This window comes from Chiloscyllium plagiosum, unplaced genomic scaffold, assembly GCF_037043375.1.
Source record: "Chiloscyllium plagiosum isolate Xiang-an unplaced genomic scaffold, Cpla_swu_hap1 HiC_scaffold_19, whole genome shotgun sequence".
NCBI classification, from domain to species: domain Eukaryota; kingdom Metazoa; phylum Chordata; class Chondrichthyes; order Orectolobiformes; family Hemiscylliidae; genus Chiloscyllium; species Chiloscyllium plagiosum.
This window is the reverse complement of record NW_028270157.1, coordinates 21038682-21062143: the sequence shown is the minus strand read 5'-3', so window position 1 is coordinate 21062143 and position 23462 is coordinate 21038682. Positions and strand designations below refer to the sequence as shown.

The 23462-nt window shown below is 40.3% G+C and overlaps 1 protein-coding gene across 2 annotated transcripts in view; it reads right to left on the bottom strand.

The window, feature by feature from the left end:
- frs2a (fibroblast growth factor receptor substrate 2a) overlaps nucleotides 1–22533 on the bottom strand; it is a 120763-nt gene extending 98230 nt beyond the window's left edge. The window contains exon 1 of one of the 2 annotated variants that reach the window (XM_087997105.1): nucleotides 22417–22533. The gene's annotated coding sequence lies outside the window, so the exon portion shown is untranslated. Of the gene's footprint in view, nucleotides 1–1118; nucleotides 1255–22416 lie in introns of those variants that run through there. The other variant, XM_087997106.1, reaches the window with a different exon arrangement.
- Between the last annotated feature and the right edge of the window lie 929 nt (nucleotides 22534–23462).

Sequence of the window (23462 nt, the reverse complement as noted above, 5' to 3'; positions counted from 1 at the left end):
GATTTCTAAACTGCTACATTTTTTTTAAAAAATCAGGTACAGGTTGAATAGTTTTCTGCACTTCTTTAATTCATTGAATTACAAGAATGAACAACTTTGGAGATTATTCACCAGACTGATTCCTGGGACAACAGCACTAACTTAAGAAGAAAGATTGGATCAATTAGGACTATATTCACAAGGGTTTAGAAGAGTGAGGGGAGATCTCACAAAAACTTATAAATTCCAACAGGATTAGATAGGATATTCCTGATGACCTGGCAGGCCAGAAGTCACAGACCAAGGCAGGCCATTTAGATCTGAGATGAGGAGAAATATCTTCAACCAGAGAGTTGAGAGAATGTGGAATACTTTGCCACAAAGTGGTTGAGGCCAAAATATTGAATGCTTTCGAGGAGCGGGTATAGTTCCTCGGGCTAAAGGGATCAAAGGGTATCGGACGAAAGTAGGAAAAGGGTACTGAGTTTGATGATCAGCCTTGACCATATTAAATAGTAGAGCAGGTTCGAAGAGCAAAATGGCCTATATTCCTGCTCCTATTTTCTATGTCTCTTTTCAGCCTACGTTTCTATGGCTCAAAAAAAAATTATGCAGCCGAACATCACTTTCCAACTCTTGGTCCTTGACCTAGTAAGTTGCAACACTTCAATTGTTGCAAGCTGGTTAGCGAAGTTTTAATGTATCTACTCTTAACTAAATAAACTGTTCAATTATCATGTTGTAACAAGCAGGGAGTGTCCGATGCTCAAGTCAAGCGTGGTAGGAGCTGCCAGCTGTCTCTCCAATTGCACCTCACTCTAAAAAAGAATCTCTGACAACTTTATCCACTTTTGCTGGGAAGAAAATATACTTTTTATAAAAAGTGAACCTTCAGTAAAGTCAAATGACATGGAAACCGAAGACCAACACATCATACACCATAATTAGTTCTTAACACTATAATTAAGAACAGATTATTTCAACACAAACGCAACACTTAAATAAGACCTGTAGAGTTAGACTTGGCTTTAACAACTAAAGAAAACCACATTGTGACATTATATAAATACTGCTCCATAGCATCAATCTAAAATTCTTGAACTTGCAATCACAGCAACAGCTATGCCAGCATCACTGACCTGCAAAGTTTATCCATATTCTGTGTTATCAAATTTTAAAGTTGAGAATCTGAGCAATAAGATTCACAGCAAAGCTTTCTCAAGTGCTAGAGTTCCGTAGCTTCCAAGTACTCCAGGCTACAGCAAGTTAAGACGGCCTTTCAAGCAAGTTAAAGAATGTCCGGAATTCACTGTACCTGGTGCGATATTTTGTTTATTCTATGAACTCGCCCAGCCAAAGTGCCTCTTTAAAATCAATTCTGGAATTGTTCATACATAAATATATACTTATGTTTGGTTAGCTTGTGCGAGTTATCATTACAGCAGTAACAGTAACAATCATGGAGAACTTTTAAATTCACATGAGATTAGAGGATTATATTCATGCATACACTTTTGTATATTAACTTTATACTTATGTTAAACCCAAAGCTTTATCTCTCCTTAAAGAGTTAAATTAAGTTCATAAACACACAAGTCTTTTACTTATTCCTTCCCACTAGCAAGGCTAAATATTTTTCAATACATAAAAGCTTACATTCTTCTCTAGCTCCTGGGTTACATCCAAATTTTGACATTTTGGAGGACTAGCATTCCAGGGAACCAGCGATGGAAGAATTCAATTGGTTTAAGCTTGAATGCATCTATAACATCTAATGGCATGCATGACTTTCACTCACCAATACTTAACTGTTCAGTCACTGTAATCGGTACCCTGAGACCAGTGGGACTTCTTGAAAACTCAACTGAAGTAACTTTCAAATGGTAAAAGTAATTATGATTGTGAGCTTTAAACGATATTATATAAAAATGAGTGAATTAAAACAAATATTTGCTGCAGTCAAAGCCCATTCATAGGAGGCAGTTGGAGTAGGTTACACAAAAATCAGATACGAAAAGAGACAACACAACCACAAAGGATGAATAAAATAAACACACACCAAATTTCCTCACAAGCTAGAGGGTTCCTTTATTTTTTAGCTGGAAAGTCATTCACCCCTAAAGAACTGGCAAGTGGAATTTTCCAGTCATGTCTCAGACTGAGCTAATTTATAAGTTTTCATACGTTCATTAAACCGAATAGACAACCCTCCCAGCAGGAGAGACTTACACTGCTACAATGTGTTTTCAATGTACTCATTCCCAAAATGCAGAACCAATTAAGTGTATATATTGCAATGCAAACACAAAAATACTCAACTAACCAACAAAAAACAAATATTTATTAGTAATCAGAGTAATTTTCCATAAAACATTAGCTGGTTACTGTACTGTTTAAAATTCTGAAAACACTTAACCACAGTGTTAGACCAATAAGGTCTTGTTTGGCTAAGAAATGCAAACTGCCAGCATAGAAAATTTGAGGAGAAGGAAAAGACTAGCTGGTCCATCAAGCCTATCCAAAATTGTAATGGCCAGATTATCATAGCTAAACACTTCTTCCTCATTTCCTTCCCTTCCATTTTTAGCCTCGATGTAATCTCCAGGGAGAAGGAATAAAGGAAAAGCCAAGGCTTGATAAGAAAAACAGTTCAAAAATGGTTTCAGTCAGTGAACTTGAGAGTTTAAATTTTGAATCACTGGGTTTGTAGCTTTCATTATTTCACTATTCATCTAACAGTGAAGTTTAACAAGATTTCCCAACATACAAATACAGATACTAATCTCACTCGAGGTAGTGAATTGCTGTCGAATTTTTCAAGTGCCAAAATTAAAATTACTCTTCCTGTGTCTTTTTTCTCTCTCTCAATTCAACCTCTCAGTTTTAGTTTTGTACTTGACTTTAATATTGAATTCACCCACTCTATTTCACCTCCTTCGCAGTCCTTTCTCTGTTGACTTCTCAATCTTTTAATGTCTTTCGTTAAGAAACACTGTTAGTCTCATTCTTCACTAAGATCCTCTTTTACCTTTGCTGTCCTGTTGTCATCTCATACCTCCAGCTAACTTATAGTACAAATCAATTTTGAGCTGAAGTGTCCAGGAACAAGTCTGCTTTGCTTCAGAGTCAACTTCAACCTTGAAAGAAATGAAACAAGTTTAACACTTGCATAAAACTGAAACAACTTTGCACCAACACAATATGGTGAGTCAGTAGCTGACAGGGCATGTGGACAAAGAAATAAATCATTGATTCTTTTTTAAACTACATTACTGTGTCAGATATTAAACCTGTTGCAATTAAGTCTGCTTAACATTGTGTAAAAGGTATACAGTTTATGAAAAAAACAGAACAGAAACTACAGTTCACAGACGAGAGGATGAAACACTTCTACAAGTATAAAATATATCCACTGCAATCTATTTAAAAAGTACTCCTGTAGTACTATCTATAAGAAAGGGAAATGTATTAGGTCTCAGTTATATATCATTATATCTTGTAAGAAAAATGCTCATGATGTCATCACGGTAGCGATTTACCTGAGGGTATAAATGCCCATCTCAGAATAATTTGATGCCTAATATACAAACAGAAGCACGCTGCTCAGCATAATTTAGACAATTTAATGCTAGTCCAGATATTTAAGTAACAGTAAAAGGAATGCTTGAACAGAAAACATAGCTGTTAAAAATGTCTGTTGGATTTTTCAATACCATGATATCTATATCCAGTTTCTTATGCTACGTGGGATAACATAGGCTTTGCTACATCAGGTAAAACATCCATTTCAAGGCAAAAGTCACATCGTGGTATCAGTGGTGGCCATCTACACAAGACTCCAATAGCAGATATTTGGAAACCTAATTGAAGACCAACCACACAACAGAATTGCACAACTGAGAATTCAGACAAAATAACAGTTTCCCAATCTTCAGCAGCATCAGTTCGTCAGAGTACAGACAGTGTGAGACCCACAGCTATGCACTGACCACCAAGATGACGCATTAATTTATTGCTGTTTCAAATGAAAGTTCTTTCAAGATACAAATTACCACATTTAAGAATACTAAAGTTACAAATATAGCCAAAAGTAAATGCTACAGACCTGTACCGAAGCACAGTACTCTACCTCTCTCACCCTTTTTCAAAAAACATGAGAGGCTGATTAACTAATTTCAAAAAAGGCAGTTAGACAGTTCTGAAATCACAGCTCCAAACCACTCCTAGAAAACAATCCAGCGTAAAACCACTAAAAACATTAAAAAGGCTTACCTGAGCCCACATACCAGCTTATGAATTCAGTGTCAATCTAATGCCAGGTGCGTAGGCCATATGTCCCAAAGATTGGCACATCATATCAAAAGCAAGTCCCTTCATGTTTACAGACCATTATCCTCAGCCCACACTTGCTAAACTCACAAAACTGTGGCCAACAGTAGATGTGATTCTGTGGTTATACACTATTTCCTGAATATTTTTGCATATGCAAGGAATTATGCTGACAGTCAATTTAAGGATTGTTCATTGACTTGCATTGTGGCACATGTGTGTGTTGTAGAAGTCATATACATTTACGTAAACAGCCCTGTTCTGAGCACACAGAAAGAGCACGTACATGCACTGCGCCAGTTTCAACTCAACAAGATAGGTGATAGCCATTCACGGTTTCATTTCTCAGAAAAAATCTCTGATAAACTAACTGGCTTAAAATCTAAATAAAGCATGGCAGTTCACTCTCAATCATGAATGGATTCATTCTCCATGACAATACTTCTATCAGAGTCCACTTGCCAACCAATCAATACTCTCCTCTCATGCAAATAAATGCTGATTTTCCAACTGAACTGCAGGGGTTATTCTTGCTAACTGCCCTGATGAATGAAAAACAAAATGTTTTGACAAAATGGGCCTTTTTGCCATAATATCAGCATGCATGGGGCATCAAGTGACACTGGACATACATGTACAGAAAATCTGTTTTCAAAGGCCATACCACAACAAAAGACCAACAAAATGATACGATACAACACTAGCAGCAAGCACTAGGTAACACGCAAACACTGAGATTCAGAGTCAAGTAAGGTAGAATCAAATTTCGGAAGATGACAAGCTTTCTCTATTTATTAATCTCATGCAACATGTCAATGGTACAAGGTAATCAGAAGCTTTTATAATATTAAATTAGGTCTTGAAAAGGCAGAATGACACAGATATACACAAAGCTAAAAGTGACATGGGAACCACTACCAACATATTACATTCATGCATTGTGAAAAGCACGTATATCAGCAAGTGACATTCCTTGCAACAGTCTCTGACAGACAATCTCTCATGGATTCCCAATTTTGTGCATTGGCAGAATCGTGCTGTACTGCCAATATACGAGCTAATCTTCGACAACAATTGAAGCACATTTGGGACAAGCTTGAAGTAGAATTGAACCAGATAAATTGAATTAGTATAATTCAGAAGGTCGACCACTGCACAGATGGTGTGGCATTCTGAATAAACATGGCTCCATAAGGAAATGCCTACATAGAATGTAGTCAACCTTTCAACTGATCGGTGTCCAAATAAGATACTGGTGTAGGAAGAACTGAATTCTACATTTTCCAGAACAAGATTATTTTCCAAGCCAGGCACAAAGTATGGATACTGTTCACTTAACAGAAGAATCTGGAGGGATCACAACATGTAGGTTGCCATTTAGATGAGACTGCTTTTGATTACCAACTGAGCAACAGTTAGCCAAAACATGTTTAAACAACAGAGATAGGATTCAGTACGCAACTGATTGTATTTACATGGCTGACAATATTGCTATGGGTAAGACACAGGCAGAACATGTCCACATTTACTAATGACAGCAGCATGTCAACAAGGATTAACATTAACAGGAGGTGCTAGGTTAATGACAGCCAGATAAACTTGTGCGTCTCTTGGAGTCCACCACAATCCAGGTAAGATTGTGGATGTTAAACAAATGCTCACCCCATAGGATGAAGTGGATCTGCAATGTTGTCTCATATTTTTAACATTTCCTTTCTCGACATATTCCCAACTTCCCAAAATACCTCCAGAGGTTTGCACAAGCAAGACAATCCTACGTACAGCAATGGCTACCATTATGTTTTCAAATCTCTCAAATAAATTCCATCAGCAAAATCTTGTCTACTACAATAATACAAACACAGAAAAGTCATGACACTTGAAGTGGATGCATTGTAAAAAGGCCAAGGCATGTGCCTTTTACAGGAGAAACCTATTTAGATTTAGATTTCTTGTCACATGTATGTAAAACTACAGTAAAAAGTGTTTTATTGTGTGCAAAATGCAAAGTGTCACCATGCTCATCTTGAAACAGCAAATATAATGCAAAATTTTACTGCAATTGAGTTAATTTTTCTCTCTTCTTTTTCTTACCCTCCACTGCCCTTCTGTTCGCTGTTTGACATCAGCTGGGGTCTCGTGTTAAGGGCCTGCCTCCACCATTGGCATAATTCCCACAACTGCCATGTCCAAGCTGGAGCCATAGGCCTGGTCTCGTACCTCCTGCTCCCCCTCCAATGCTCCTCCAGATGCTGCCAGTGGTCATCGATTGCTGGGGTCCTGGCTCTGGGCTGCCCCACTGCCTACATTGAAGCCTCTGCGACATCGTGCCAGAGCCAGCCTGCTTTTGGCTTCAAACCCCTGTCATCTGCGCAAGCCAGCTACTCCAATAGAGAGTGCAAGATATTAACTCTTGTTGTCGGCATTACATGGTTTCACACACACTTATCTGGCAAGAAATTTACCGTTGAAACAGATCATAAACCATTAGAAATGATATGCTGCAACATCTGTAGCATCTACTTTTCAAAGTGCAAGGATTTGAAATGAGCAAGGAAGCGTGATGTTTATATTTGATGCTGAGAAAATTACCCAAACTACACAAAACCAAGATATTCCTCATGATTTAAACACTGATGCTTTAAACTATAACAATGACATTTTTAAGGCTGATCTGTTATATTTCCAATAATGGTCTAGCAATTGTAAAATACCACCTGCGGCACAAAATGTAGTATTCAACGCATAAATTCTGAATGAGAATTGATTTGATAGTATATATCATATGTTACAGTTAGAGGTCTACAGCACAGTCAAGAGTCCTCAGCCACATCATGTCTGCCATAGTGAAAACCAAGCACCGAACTACCTTTGGAAGTCAAATGTAAACAATCTCATCAAATTATTTAACCATTTTGAGACACTGGACATTTTTTTTCAAAAACAAGGGAGAATGAAAGAGATACATGATAAACAAGTAGGTAGAAAACTACCAAAAATGCATTGGGCCAAGATTGCAATTTAGAAATCCAAACACAAGTATTCAGATATCAGCTAAGATTTCAGAGTATGCCAACATCTCACAAAATCATTCCTGATCATGAGGTTACACTGCTAAGGAATAAAATTCAGCAAAGAAATCGAACGTCTTTACTCATTCTGGCCTGTAAGAGACTCCAGACTCTCCTACCAACACAGTTGACTCTTAACTGCCCTGAGGTATTCTCAAAATGTCAAGAAAAAGCCTTCATCGCAATTGCAACAAAATTCTAAAACTACCCCCCCCCCCCAATCTAACAGTAATGTAGATGCACCTACACAACATATATCAACACAGATTGTAGAAAGGTGGTTGTATGAAACCTTCAAGGCAACTGGGGATAAACAATAAATTCAGGCCTTGCCAGTGATGTTCAAAACCAATTACTGAGTTTGAAAGATTACCCTCTGTAAATAGAGAATTTTAAAAAAAATATCAGTTTCCCCAGTCTCGAGCATTGCTAGCTTCTCCACATCACCATTCCCAAAGCAATTTTAACTCTTTTACTTGAATAAAATGCTCATGAGAGATTTGCACGATGGTTAATTAATGCACAAATATAACAGCATTTCTGTAACCTCTTGTGAACGGGATACAGAAGATGAAAAAGGACTTTGAGAAAATAAGAGTATAAACAGTGAAAAAAATGAATTAGGGTCAATACAGCTGACCAAACAATTGCTGCAATATACTACATTGGCGGCTTGCCAAATTTTTTTCTGTGGTTTTGCTATAAATAAATGGTGTATGAAAAAAAAATTGGACAGGATTCAGTGGGCCAAAGCAAGCCACGCTTTGGATAATCATTTTATTTCTGCAACATGACAGTAGGTGACTCAAACTAACATTTACTGTCCTTGATAGCCGATCAATAAAACAATGGTAGTGTGTAAAGCCAAATAATTTTTATATTTGAACACCAAGCAAGAAGCTGCAGATTGCAGAGAGCCATCTTTTAAAATCCAGGAAATTCCATCAAGTGTTTGCCATTTTCAATCAAGCCTACTGCATCAAAAGCTGCATTTCAAGGCCAGTGTAAGTATGGCATTTTTTTCATAAAGTTTATGCTCAGATAGGACTCACTACTGTGCATCATGCAGACTTCACAAAAAGCTGTACTGAGAGTTCATGATCGCTTTACAGAGCCCCCTTCCAACTATTTAACACCATTATTCTCCAAAAATAATCTTCAATGAACTGTTTGACCTGTGCTGAGTTGTAACATTTCAGTTCAACTAAAAGTTACCAAACCAAGCCCATCATAAGTCTGATGAGATAAACAGACCAAGCACAGAACTAATCAAGCTGTTCAACTATAATTAATTTAATACATTTACAATGGATTTTTTTTCTGGTTTGAGGTCTTAGCTTCTAAAGTTATCAATATAGAGTTTGTGGATGAGTGTAACTCAACATCAACATTAAAGTATAAGGGCTGATTAGGCTATTTTTAAAAAGAAAATAGGATTATGTTGCATTAGGGCCTTCCAAATGAAACCAAATTCCAAAAAGCTCAGTTATATTCTCTAATAAAACCACAGCCTTTAAATAATTTCTGCACAATCTGCAGTTTCCCCATGTTATTGATCAAAGGTATTATTCACTCTGGCCATATAGCTCTTAATTTTGGTCTCCAGGTAATTGGAGCTGCTGTTGAGACAATCAGGCATTGTTAACTTCAGGTTTCGGGGTATGACAGGCTTTCTCCATTGCTTTGATTTGGAGATGCCGTGTTGGACTATGGTGTTCAAAGTTAAAAATGATAACACCAGGTTATAGTCCAACAGATTTATTTAGAAGCACTAGCTTTCAGAGAGCTGCTTCTTCAGCAACCACCTGATGAAGGAGCAGCGCTCCAAAAGCTAGTGCTTCCAAATAAACCCGCTGGACTATAATCTGGTATTGTGTGATTTTTAACTCTATTTCTTTGGATTGCATTGCAACTGTAAAATAAAATTTAAAACGTAAAATCTGAAGCATGACAGCTCCAGACCTCGAGTTGGAGACACTATTTTAAAATCACACTCCTATAAAATAGTTTACCCAGAAAGTGAATCAGGCTACTGATATAGGATCTTTGAATAATTTGAGTTTTATTTTCATGCTTTGGAATTGTGGAATTTTTGAATTGAATGTCTGAAACTGATTTTTTACACAATCTTACTTTTTTTATGAAAGCCGAATGTCATTTTTTGTAGGTCTTAACCATAGGTTACTCACTTTGAAATCAGAAGGTGGTGGTTTCAAGCAAAATTCAAGATATCTGAACATGAAATTCAGGCTGACACTTCAGTCCAATACTAATGGTACGCTACATTGTCAGACATAATGATTTTTGGAGGAATAAATAAGTTAATTAATTAATTCAGAACCCTGCAGCCCATGCAAAACTTCTGGCAATTGTACCCTACACTGAAATAATGATAACCAAAGACACTGCAGTCAGGAAGGCTAACAGATTGTTGGCCCTTACGGAACACCTGTTGAAGTATATGAATAGGGAAGATTTACTGCAACTGTACAAAGTGTTGGAGACACCATATCTGGAGTACTAAGAGCAGTTTTGGTCTCCTTATTTAAGTGAAGATTCAATTTCATTGGAGACAGTTCAGGAGAAGATTCACTCAGATGAGGGATTGTCTTATGAACTAAACAGGTTGGGATGCTACTCACTGGAGTTTAGAAGAATGAGAAGTGATTTCACTGAAACACACAGGATTCTTAAGCGGCCTGACCAGGTAAATGCTGAAAGAATGCTGCCCTCATCCGAAAGTCTAGGACCAGAGGACATTGTCTCAGAATAAAGAGGTGCCAATTTCAGACTGAGATTTCTACAGATGCACCAGTGAAAGCATACTGTCCAAGTGTATAATGGCCTGGTACAGCAACAGCTCTGCATGAAACTACAGAAGGTGGTGTGCACAGACCACACCATCATGAAAGCCAACTTTCCATCCACAGACTCCATTTCCACGGTTTACTGCCTCAGAAAGGCTGCCAACATCATCAAAGACACTTTGCATCCTGGTAATGATTTCCTACAACCTCTTTTGTCAGGCATAAAATACAGAAGCTTGAACACATGGACCAGCAGGTTCAGGAACAGCTTCTTCCCAGCCATTATTAGACTGACGAATGGATTCTGCACCCTCAAGTAATGCTGCTCTTGCTAATGTTGATCTCAGCTAGTATACGCCCTGTACAATGTAACCTGCATGCCTCTAAGTCTTTTTGATTTGTACATTCTTGCTTACTACGATCTGCCTGTACTGCTTGTAAACAAAACTTTTCACTGCACTTTGATACACATGACAATAAATCAATCAAGATTAAGAGGAATTTCCTCTCCCAGAGGGTTGCAAGTCTTTGGAACTTCTTGTCACAGAGAGCTGTGCGGCAGAGTTCTTGTGTATATAAGACTGAGATACATTCTTGATCATCAGGGAATCAAGGGTTACAGGGAAAGGGCAGTAAGGACATGAGGAATGCTGAATCAACCATTATCCTATTAAATGGCAGAGCCGGCTCGATGGGCTGAACGGCCTACTCCTTTTCATAATTTTTAAGGTCTTAGCAGGACTTTATTGGGTACGAAGTGTTTTAGCCAAAGTACAGAGGGATCTGGGAGTGTTAGTTGAGGATTCTCTAAAGGTAAACATGCAGGTTGAGTCCGTGATTAAGAAAGCGAATGCAATGTTGTCAATTATCTCAAGAGGGTTGGAATATAAAAGCACTGTTGTGCTACTGAGACTTCATAAAGCTCTGGTTAGGCCCCATTTGGAGTACGGTGTCCAGTTTTGGTCCCCACACCTCAGGAAGGACATACTGGCACTGGAGCGTGCCCAGCGGAGATTCACACGGACGATCCTTGGAATGGTAGGTCTAACATACGAGGAACGGCTGAGGATCCTGGGATTGTATTCATTGGAGTTTAGAAGATTAAGGGGAGATCTAATAGAAACTTACAAGATAATACATGGCTTGGAAAGGGTGGACGCTAGGAAATTGTTTCCGTTAGGCGAGGAGACTAGGACCCGTGGACACAGCCTTAGAATTAAAGGGGGTAAATTCAGAACAGAAATGCGGAGAAATTTCTTCAGCCAGAGAGTGGTGGGCCTGTGGAATTCATTGCCACAGAGTGCAGTGGAGGCTGGGACGCTAAATGTCTTCAAGGCAGAAATTGATAAATTCTTGATGTCACAAGGAATTAAGGGCTACGGGGAGAATGTGGGTAAATGGAGTTGAAATGCCCATCAGCCATGATTGAATGGCGGAGTGGACTCGATGGGCCGAATGGCCTTACTTCCGCTCCTATGTCTTATGGTCTTATGGATGTGTACCATAACAAACCAAAATCTTTTTCTTTCTGCTTATATATGCTTTACCTTATGCATTTATTGATTAGCTTATGGAGTCCACAATGCACAGCCTAATGTTCTGCATGATATACCAGGTTGAGGCTTGATATCTTGTGATGCATTTTGGATCCTGGTGTCTAACAATATTGGACAGAGCAGTTTGTTAGGTCTTCCAGGACTAATTTGTAAGTGAATTGTCTAGAAACTCTGAATTGTATTTTCTGTCTGACTCTGCTTTTGTTCAATAAATAAATATTATCACAGTTCCATTGACAAAGATGCCCCTCCCACATCCCCATGTCTACATTTTTGGAATACTTGAAGAAAAAACAACATTTACTTTCAATGAAAAAAATCTCAGCAAAATTTGCATTTCAGAATGAAAGACAGAGAGAGCACAGTAGGGCAGGATTTGTCAACTACATCCTCAACCTTTCTGCCAGTCTTAACATTGACAATAATCACACCAGAAAACGTAACTCTCATGACGGACGAGTCTCTCAGCGTTTCCTTTGATGAAAACATACTAGTATTATCAGGTTATTATACCACTGTATAACACACCACTCAATAGGAAATCATTTGTGACCGGTTCAACCTCTGAACATGTACTAATAAATATTTTACTTTAAATATATACAATTGATGATCCACCACTGGTGTATAATTCTGCTCCGAAAAGGCACAAATACTTGCTCGTGGATCCATACACACTGACTGATTTGCCTTTTCATTGAAGTCATATACAAAACAATCTTTCCCAGAAGGAAAAAAGTCATTTAACAGGCAGGACTACAACCTGAAATACATAGAGTCTCAGTGCCCTTGCATTCTTGTTTCGAATATGTTGCATGAAGCACTTTAGGATGCCTTCCTAAGTGAAGGGCATTAACATGCAGGTTGTTAAGGCTGAAATTGTTCAGACGATTGAGTCAGTTTACTCATTATACATCCTGGCTTTAACAGAACACAGTCCTAGTAGAAAAATCAAAGTGTTGCGAAGAATGAATCTCCCTGTCCTATAGAAATGGTTGTTTTTGTCTTTTTGACAAGCACAATGCTATGGTTGATTAAGAGGTTGTAGACATAATGAAACCAATAACTTTTCCCAGGGAGTTCTTACAGATATTCTAAATGACTAGAAAACTTTTCTCCCCAAGTTTTTTGACAACATGACATTGAAAGTATAATGGCAGTTTAGCCAGTAAGATAGTGTATATGCTGTATTTGGAGGATAGGAACACGGTGCCATGCGAAACGCAAGTAATATTCAGCCGTGAAAAAGCCAAGGTACATTTTTCCAAGAGTAAAAGATGTAATTGCTCATAGGTAAATACTGGATTCTTAGTGGTCAACTTAGAGACTGTTATGTAAACACTGGGTGAATTCACACACGTCAATTAAGAGATTGCAGACAGACTGACTTGCTTTGTATTCCTGGAGAGTTTCTTTGAAGAGAGTAGGATAAAAGGTCGGCACCACATCGAGGGTGGAAGGGCCTGTACTGTGCTGTACTGGTCTATGTTCTATATGATAAAGAAAGTCAGGTGCACACTTTAAGCGCAACAGGAAGGAAGGTACAATTTTTATAAATGGGACCATTGCCAAGCAAAAGGCAGTGCTTGAGCAAACTAGAGAAAAATTGGCAAAATGTTAAGTTCTGCTTCACCAAATAAAATGATGAGTATTTTAATATGGATATGTCAGATAGTTTAACAAAACGCACCTGACATTTTGTTTACATTTGCTGTTGATGCATCAAATAAGTTTCTTAAAATAGGTCCCAACGGAATCTCCTAAATATATACATAATACAATCATTAGCAGTCTTATCCAACCACAAACTCCAATTGTCTGTGACTGAGATTCAAAATCAATGACCTGTTCAGAGGACTTACTCCATTCTGAATTATACAATCTTTCAGCCCAATAGATAGCTATTCAGCCCATCACAGATTGAAAGAGCTATTCAATTACCTGTAGTTCCTCACTACTTCCCAATGGCCACAAAGTTGGTTTCATAAGCTATGCAAGTGGTTATTGCACACTCCCTCCTTCACCAACTTTCTCAAGATGACAGCTTCTGTAAACATCCCAGTTGAAAATTATTGGCACAATTTGACCAAAATACCCCAAAGTGTTGCATCTATCTTCTGGTACGTACTTTCTAAGGGACCAGTAAGACACTTTTATTCCCAAATCAGCCATTCGCGCAAAACAACCAATTTGTCAAACTGTGAGGAATCTTATGGACAAGGCAGATAGGAAACCAGGTCCCAGAAGTGAAACCTCAATATTTTAACTCCTTTAGAGGAATGAAATAATTTCATATTAATAAACACTCATAGACAACTAGCAAGTGACAATTCAATCTTTTAAAAATTAAAAATGAATTTCTATGTTGGGAGACTTAGTGCTGGGGGACTTAGCTTATAAAATGACAAACTTTTGTTACAGTTATACAGTATCAAAATCGTTCCTCCGACCTCCATTTGAAAAATGATCACTGAATTTACCCTTCCCCTAAAGGCTGCACAAAACTTACACTTGTTAATCAAAAACATGGTGTTTCCATTTGTTTCATCTTAAACATCTCACCCAACTCTCACAGAGCAGGCAGCAGAGGTGTTGTGGTAATGTTACTGATCTGGTAATTCATAGTCCTCATCTAATACCCAGAGGACATGGGTTCAAATCGATACCGAGTTGGTCCACGTGACTCCAGGCCCACAGTAATAGAGTTGACTCAACTGAAGTCTGGCTTGCAAGGCTGTTTCATTCAGTTCAGCCAGTGATGCTCACATTCTAGGAATTAATACATTTTTATAAACACACTCTCAGCAGGATACCACTCCACATCCACTAGTATTTTGCTGTATTTCCAGGGCAGACCAGCAATCCAAATTACTTAGCATGCATTTTGCTTCATGTAATACTGAATGGTGATCAGTAATAGGAAATTTGGTGGGTAGTTGACATCCAAAGTTGAAAGGCACTGATGCCAATTGCAGCACACCAGCTGAGATTAGCTAAAGTGGTTGGGGTACAGGAACTGAGGGAACTTGGCTATATGCACACAAATTATTGAAAGCGGTATGATCCAGATTTAATTTTTGAACAGAACAGAACAGAATAGGACACAGCGTGGAATGGCTCTTATTCCTCAATGACTTCCTTTTGCAAGACCCTTGGGAGAATTCCACTGTTAACTGATTAGCACAGCTGAATCTTGTATTTCCACCCATGAAAGAAAATGAATTCATGGTTAAAATTTTCATCTTAATACAGAACTGCAAATGGTACAGGACTAATGTAACATGTGAATACGCCCTTCATTTTTCTGTTTCACAGGAATGGAATTATGTGCTCAGATTACTAGAATGGGTTTGACCCCACAATCCTCTCACTCAGAGACAAATGTATTACAAGCATACCATAGCTGACCAAGTTGGAAAACCAATTCTTGGGCACTTTAAAAGATGACTTTAAAATCATTTTTCTATATCCACATAAATTAAATATCTTCAAATTCCTTCTGGCAAAAATTATATCAGATAGAATGTTAATTCTAACAAAGTGTGCATAGCATTTGTCTTACCTTTAGGAACTGTAAAAATGGCATCAGTTATTAATAATTTAATATAAGCAGCAGAAAGTGCACGGACAGTTTCGATTACCACTAAGAATCATTAGAAGAAAATGATTAAATGTTTAAAGCCCCAAGAGTAATGACAAGCTACACTTTAAATACATACCAACAGATGGCTTACAAAACCAAACTTTCACTCAATTCATTCTTTGAATTCCTTAATTCGATTACAGCTTTTGTAATCATTCCTCTACATCTGCTAGTCTATATATAACAGATCTTATCATGAAACAAGGCCTGTAATATTGTGATAGGCGTAATGCCAAGGGATAGGACAGAATTTTGAAACACAAAAGTACAGTGTCAACAATAAGGTAAAAACAATGACTGCAGATGCTGGAAACCAGATTCTGGAATAGTGGTGCTGGAAGAGCACAGCAGTTCAGGCAGCATCCGAGGAGCAGTAAAATCGACGTTTCAGGCAAAAGCCCTTCATAACACAGGCATTTGCATTTTTGTTTCCTCATCATGGTAAATTCCCAATCTTAATGCTGGCAGTATGACAAGGAAAAAGGAAAGAACGACCATCTGCATAGAATTGGGGTGTGTGTGTGTGTGTGTGTGTCAGAGACCAGGGACACTCACACTTAGCTAGACTTAAACTGGGATGCTATTGGAGCTAAAGACTAATAAGTCTCTTGGAGCTAATGGAATACATCCTAGGATATTAAAAGAAGCAACTATAGATTGTGGATGCACTCGTAGCAATATTTCAAGAATCCTTAGATATCAGAAATGTCCCAGAGGATTGGAAACTACCAATGTAACACCTTTATTGTGAAAAGGGAAGGAAACAAAATTAAAGGCAAATATAAACCAGTTAGCTGAATGTCTGTTTTTGGGAAAATGTTGCAGTCTGTTTTCCAAGACATACAAGATTCTTTGGAAACGTGACAGGATAATTGCAGAAAGGTATTCCTTGTCAGCGAGTCATGATGTGGGGGTGCTGGTGTTGGACTGGGGTGGAAAAAGTTAAAAATGGCATGACACCAGGTTATCGTCCGACAGGTTTATTTGGAAGTACAAGCTTTCGGAGCGTCACTGTTTTGTCAGGTAGCTAGTGGAGTAGGATCATAGCACTCAGAATTTAAAGCAAAAGATCATAGTGTCATACAACTGATACGGTATATCAAACAAACCTAGATTACTGTTAAGTCTTTCATCTTTTAGAATGGGTTGCAGGTTTTGATTCATTAAAAGTAAATCCCAGAACTTCTTTCAAGTCATATTCCCAAGATAACTTAAGGTTTTATTAAAAAAAAGGTGACATCTCAGCTTAGACAATGTATTGCTGAATCGTATTTGTAGATACATCCCATTTTGTTCAAAACGCACACAATCTGTAGGCAGTCAATATCCTTTATAATCCATGTGACATTTTATAAATTCCTATTTTGGAAACAGAACCAGTCAGACTCAAGTTTAGAATACATACACACTCTAACCTCACCTTAATGTATTGTCTGAGCTGAGATGTCACCTTTTTATATAAAACCTTAAGTTATCCCAGAAATGTAACTCTGGGATTTACATATTAATGAATTAAAACCTGCAACCCATCCTAAAAGATGAAGGACTTAACAGCAATCTAGGTTTGTTCATTATATTGCATCAGTGTATGACACTATGATCTTTTGCTATAAATTGTGTCCTATGTTCCTACTCCATTAGCTACTTGATGAAGGAACAACGCTCCAAAAGCTTGTACTCCCAAATAAACCTGTTGGACTATAATCTGGTATTGTGTGATTTTTAACTTTGTCAAGAGAGTCTAGAATAAGAAGGTTTAATCTCAGAATAAGAGTTTACCAATTTAAGACAGATATGCAGGGAAATCTCTTCACTCAGACAGTAGTAAATCTATAGAATTCATTACCGCAGACGTTTGTGTCATTCAGTATATTCAAGATTGAAATATGCTTTTAACCAGTAAGGGAATCAAGGTTTTGAATAATAGGCAGGAAAGTGGATTTGAACATTATCAGATCAGCCATGATCTCATTGGATGGTGGAGCAAATTCAATGTGTTGAATGCCTCACTTCTTATAATTTTATTATGGTGATCTCCAGCATGAATTCACATATAAGGAATTCACCTAAGTTAAAAAGCCTTTGCCATCTACAACCACTTCACCCTCCTTTAAGATGTGCCTTTAAACCAACCGCTTTGATTCAAGCTTGCTCAGCTGCGCTAAAGTTTTAAAACAATTGTGTGACCAGCCTTGAGACATCTTATGATGCTAAAAGGTACCAATAATTCAAAGTTATTGTCAAAGTTGTTGGATAGAATTCATGAAGGGAAAATACACACTTATAACAAACAAAAAAAATTGGTCACTTATAAATGCAGCAAATTATTTATCTAGAATCCTTCCCTGAACCTCTCTATCTCATGATCTTTCTCTTTATTCTAAGATGCTCCATAAAATCTATCACTTCGACCAAGTCTATTGGTTACAACTGTCTCAGTTTTGTTTCAGCCATCTTGCTACATTATAGATGCAAAAGTAAGCATCCCCAAGCGAGGTACACCAACTCAATTCCATGTCTTGCAAAAGGGTTCAAACATTAGAACATTTAGCTGATCTGTGGAAACAGTTCCCATGTAAATGCAACCCATCAGAAGGTTGGTGTTTTTTCAAGAAGTGGTGACAATTGATAAGGATCAAGAAAAAAATTAAACATTGCTGGTCTAAATGGGCAATGGTTTACGTTTTTATCAACTCTATTACCTTGATCATTGGCATTACATGTGGGTATGTTATACCATCTCATGGAAGATGCTGGCAAATAATAATCATATTCCGAACTGTACTGAAATCTAAATTCTCTGACACATGACAAAACACAGGTATCTCATGCAGTTTTAGGCAAGCTACATTCAACTATGTGCAAAGTTGTAGCAAACATGTCAGACAAAAAGTCAGAAACTCTGTTTTCCTCTCCACAGATTCTGTCACATCTGCTGAGTTTCTCTAGCATTCTGTGTTTGCTTCAGATTTCCAACATACATTCTGTTTGCATTTATTGTGTGCAAAGTAGTAATACATATGAAAATGCTACTGGAGAATGAAACTTGGTAAAGGCCAAATGGCAAGTATTTTGATTGTATCTTTCTGAAAATTACACATTCACTATCACTTGGTCTATACAGTTTGCAATACGAGCGTCAACATGTGCCAAGCAGAGCTCAGCCAGTCTGACAAGGCATTTTACATGCATTTCAGCCAAAATAAACAGTTGCAAAAATCAGCTGGCTGGAGGCTAGGGCCTATCCACATATAGATACTCTAAGAGAAGATACTCTAATCAGTCTCAAAACATCAAAAGAACTACTATCATACAATACAAAATATGAAACATAACTGAATCAGGTACAGTCACAGGTCTCAGAGAAGCAAAACAGACAGCCAATCTTATCTAGTACAATTTTCCACGCACTAAAAAGCCTCAAAACTTGAAATGCTGAATGCAATTCATTTTTAGATGGCTTCCAAATCTCAGAGATAAAGTCCAAATTACAAGTCCAGTATATGTTCTATGTTCTATGTTTTGTAGTCTTCAAAAAATGACATAATAAAAGTCAGTGAAATCTGAGAAACAAAGTATGTATAAGTGCCATCTAATTCAGCAGATCCGACCTTCAAATATCATGAAGAAATAGGTTTTCTAAAAAGTATCAGTCTTGGATAAATCAGATTACATATATAAAATTCAAGTAATCCTCCAAGCCAAGGAGCAACAGTTCAAAACAACTCAGTTCATTAAACTTGTATCTGGTAACATACATGTATTAAACACAGGAGTGTTTAATCATATCTGTATTTATTACAGTCATTCTTCTAAGATGCACAGTTATTGCTGACAGTTACTGTGATGCAAATTCAAATTTCTGCCAACATTATACAACTTAGGTGAAGAAAGTTATCCGATCAAAGTAATATTTCCAACTAAGCTATAACTTCTGATTTATCTTTAGCACAACAAATATAACCAAACACTGAATATTTGCCAATAGCATAATTTAGACTTTCTCTTGCTGCTAAACTGCTTTTGTCCTTGTCCATCTCCAGTTAAATCTTCCTTCTTAACATACAATTTGTGAAAATCAGCATTCTTGCCAAAACGATAATCCTCAACTAATCTATGCATCTTTGAAGAAAGGTATAATTTCCCACACAAAATCAAAACCCAGAACTGACAAATGACTCACTTAAATGAAATACATTCCTTGGACTCCAGGTTAGTCTCAAAGTAAAGACCCAGCCCTCTCACTTTGAAGCTGACAGTTCTGATGAGAATTCTGCCTATTTATTCCTGCCTGCTACACCATGCCAATAACAATTCACTCTTATTTATCCTTATAATGGTGGTTTCAGAGTGTCTCCTTATCCGTTTATAAATGCAAAGTACACTTGGGCCCAGTTTTTTTCATTGACTCTGTCAACACTTGGCAATGACCTCCAACATAACTATGGAAGCTCCATCTCACAACCACTAATGTGGTATTCACAAATAAGTAGTCAAGTAATAAATCATGTGTTACATATTTGACTGAATACAGTGAGCTCAGAAATGAAAACTCCGAGACTATATTATAGAACCTTGAGGTTAGGATAAGACTGATGGTGGGAAAAAAAAGATGTAATTTTGGTAACCCCCCAACTCCCTACAGCATAACGACTTCCCAATGTGCTGATGGTATAGTGTGTGGGGTGCAGTGACTGGGACTCAAAAAGTGAGTAGAGTGTGGGAATACTCAGGCTCAGAAATATAGGAGGGAGGAAACTGAGACAGCAGGGGAATAGGGCCCAAGACACAGGTGGGAGGGGTGGGAATAGGGGCCACGGGTCAGGCGATGGAGACAAGGACGGAGGCTCCGATGGTGGGCACGGAGGTTCACGTGGGACCTGTGTTGAGATGATTCAACAGATATTATCGGTTCTTAAAATTTGCAAAATTTGCAAATATCATTAACCTTGAAATTGATGACAACTGGTTTGCTCTCACCAGTCACATTTCATTCAATTGAATGATTTAACTTTCCAAGTTGGACAGTCATTGCAGATTCTTTCAGAAACAGTGACATCTTTGCAAAAACAAAGTCAGTCATCATTCTGCTTATCATCATTGGGCATAATTTTATAATTCTGCCCTGCAGCTGCACTTCTATCATGGGGGCTGGTTCATATCAAAGGGTGGGGAAGATTCAGCTTCACATCAGGGGGTAGGGGAGACTGAGGTTGACATTGAGGGAGTGGGGGAGACTGAGGTTTACATCGGTGGGGGTGGGGGAGACTGAGGTTGACAACAGGGGATGGGGGAGACAGACATTCGTAATGGGGGTGGGGGAGATTAAGATTGACATCGGGGGAGTGGGAGAGATTGAGGTTCACATTGGGGGAGGTGGGGGAGATTGAGTTTGACATTGGGGGAGATTCAGTTTGACATTGGGGGTGTGGGGGAGACTGAGGGTGACATCAGGATGGGGGAGACTGAGGTTGACATCAGGGAGTGTGGGGGAGACTGAGGTTGATATCATGGGGTGTGGGGGAGACTGAGGTTGACATCAGGGGGTGTGGGGGAGACTGAGGTTGACATCAGGGGGTGTGAGTGGAGACAGAGGTTGACATCAGGGGGTGTGAGTGGAGACAGAGGTTGACATCAGGGGGTGTGGGGGAGATACAGGTTGACATCAGGGGGCGTGGGGGAGACTGAAATTGACATCGGGGGAGTGGGAGAGACTAAGGTTCACATTGGGGGGGGGGGGAAGATTGAGTTTGACATTGGGGGAGATTCAGCTTGACATTGGGGGTGTGGAGGAGACTGAGGGTGACACCAGGATGGGGGAAAACTGAAGTTGACATCAGGATAGGGGAGACTGAGATTGACATCAGGGGGTGTGGGGGAGACTGAGGTTGACATCAGGGAGTGTGGGGGAGACAGAGGTTGACATCAGGGAGTGTGGGGGAGACTGAAGTTGACATCAGGGGGTGTGGGGGAGACTGAAGTTGACATCAGGGGGTGTGGGGGAGACAGAGGTTGACATCAGGGGGTGTGGGGGGAGACTGAGGTTGACATCAGGGGGTGTGGGGGGAGACTGAGGTTGACATCAGGGGGTGTGGGGGGAGACTGAGGTTGACATCAGGGGGTGTGGGGGGAGACTGAGGTTGACATCAGGGGGTGTGGGGGGAGACTGAGGTTGACATCAGGGGGTGTGGGGGGAGACTGAGGTTGACATCAGGGGGTGTGGGGGGAGACTGAGGTTGACATCAGGGGGTGTGGGGGGAGACTGAGGTTGACATCAGGGGGTGTGGGGGGAGACTGAGGTTGACATCAGGGGGTGTGGGGGGAGACTGAGGTTGACATCAGGGGGTGTGGGGGGAGACTGAGGTTGACATCAGGGGGTGTGGGGGGAGACTGAGGTTGACATCAGGGGGTGTGGGGGGAGACTGAGGTTGACATCAGGGGGTGTGGGGGGAGACTGAGGTTGACATCAGGGGGTGTGGGGGGAGACTGAGGTTGACATCAGGGGGTGTGGGGGGAGACTGAGGTTGACATCGGGGGTGTGGGGGAGACTGAGGTTGACATCAGGGGGCGTGGGGGGAGACTGAGGTTGACATCAGGGGGTGTGGGGGAGACAGAGGTTGACATCAGGGGGTGTGGGGGGAGACTGAGGTTGACATCAGGGGGTGTCGTGGAGACAGAGGTTGACATCAGGGGGTGTGGGGGAAGACTAAGGATTACGTCGGCGGGGGGGGGGGGGGGAGATGTGGGGGTTAAAGTCTAAACCAGGGGAGGCAGGGAGACAGCGGCTGAGGCAGGTTGGGGTCTGGGGGCAGGGTAAAGCAGTCAGGCTCTGGATCTCAAGACGCTGGAATTCGTAAACACGGGGGTGGGGTCCAGGGGGTGGAATGGAGCCTGACCCCGGGGGGTGAGTGATCCCTCTCCCCCCGAGGCTCAGGACGCTCCCAGCCGCTGGTTACAAACAGACTCGTCCCCCTCCCCCTTCCCCCTCCCCCTTCCCCCTTCCCCCTTCCGCTCCCCTGCTCAGGACTCACTTCACTTCGCTGGCCCGGACCGACCCGACCCAGCCAGTCCCCGGGATCCCGGGAGAGTCGCTGACAGTCCCCGGGAACCAGGATCCGAACCCGCGGCACCGCTTCCCGGAAAAACACAGGCCTCAGAGGGCGGGGCTCCGGAGAGACCTTCCGGGTCAGACTCGGGGAGGAACCACCCTCCTCCAGTGACAGAGGGGGGGGGAGGGAAATACCCCCCAGTGACAGAGGGGGGAATGAGGGAAATATCACCCAGTGACAGAGGGGGGAGTGAGGGAAATATCACCCAGTGACAGGGGGGGGAGTGAGGGAAATACCCCCCAGTGACAGGGGGGGGAGTGAGGGAAATACCCCCCAGTGACAGGGGGGGGGGGGGGGGAGTGAGGGAAATATCACCCAGTGACGGGGGGGGGGGGGTGAGGGAAATACCCCCCAGTGACGGGGGGGGGGGGGGAGTGAGGGAAATACCCCCAGTGTCAGAGGGGGGAGTGAGGGAAATACCACCCAGTGACAGAGGGGGGAATGAGGAAAATACCCCCAGTGTCAGAGGGGGAGTGAGGGAAATACCACCCAGTGACAGAGAGGGAGTGAGGGAAATACAACCCAGTGACGGGTGGGGGAGTAAGGAATACCCCCAGTGACAGAGGGGGGAGTGAGGGAAACACTAAGAGTAATGCTAAGTCTTCCCTAGTGACAGAGTCAATGTTTTGTCACTGTCTCTCAATTCTACTTCAGGGCCATCTCACCTGGCCATGTGTGATGCAGTTAAAATACTTCCCAGCTTGCATCAATGGCTGAAAGCTTATTTTCTGTTGAAGTTGTTGGTGAACATCTTCAAGGCAATAAAGATTCAGTTTAGAAGTGAAATTCCTGCTGAATGTATTTTGTCATGCAGATTGGCATTGAGTCAAAAACAACACTCCTAGGTTAAACGTAGAAAGAATTGTCAGGTTATTGGGTTGAAATCAGAGAATTTCCACTCTGGAACAATATTTTGTAGTTCAGCATTTATTACTGGTTAGTTCAATGTAGTAATGAGATGTTCTTCT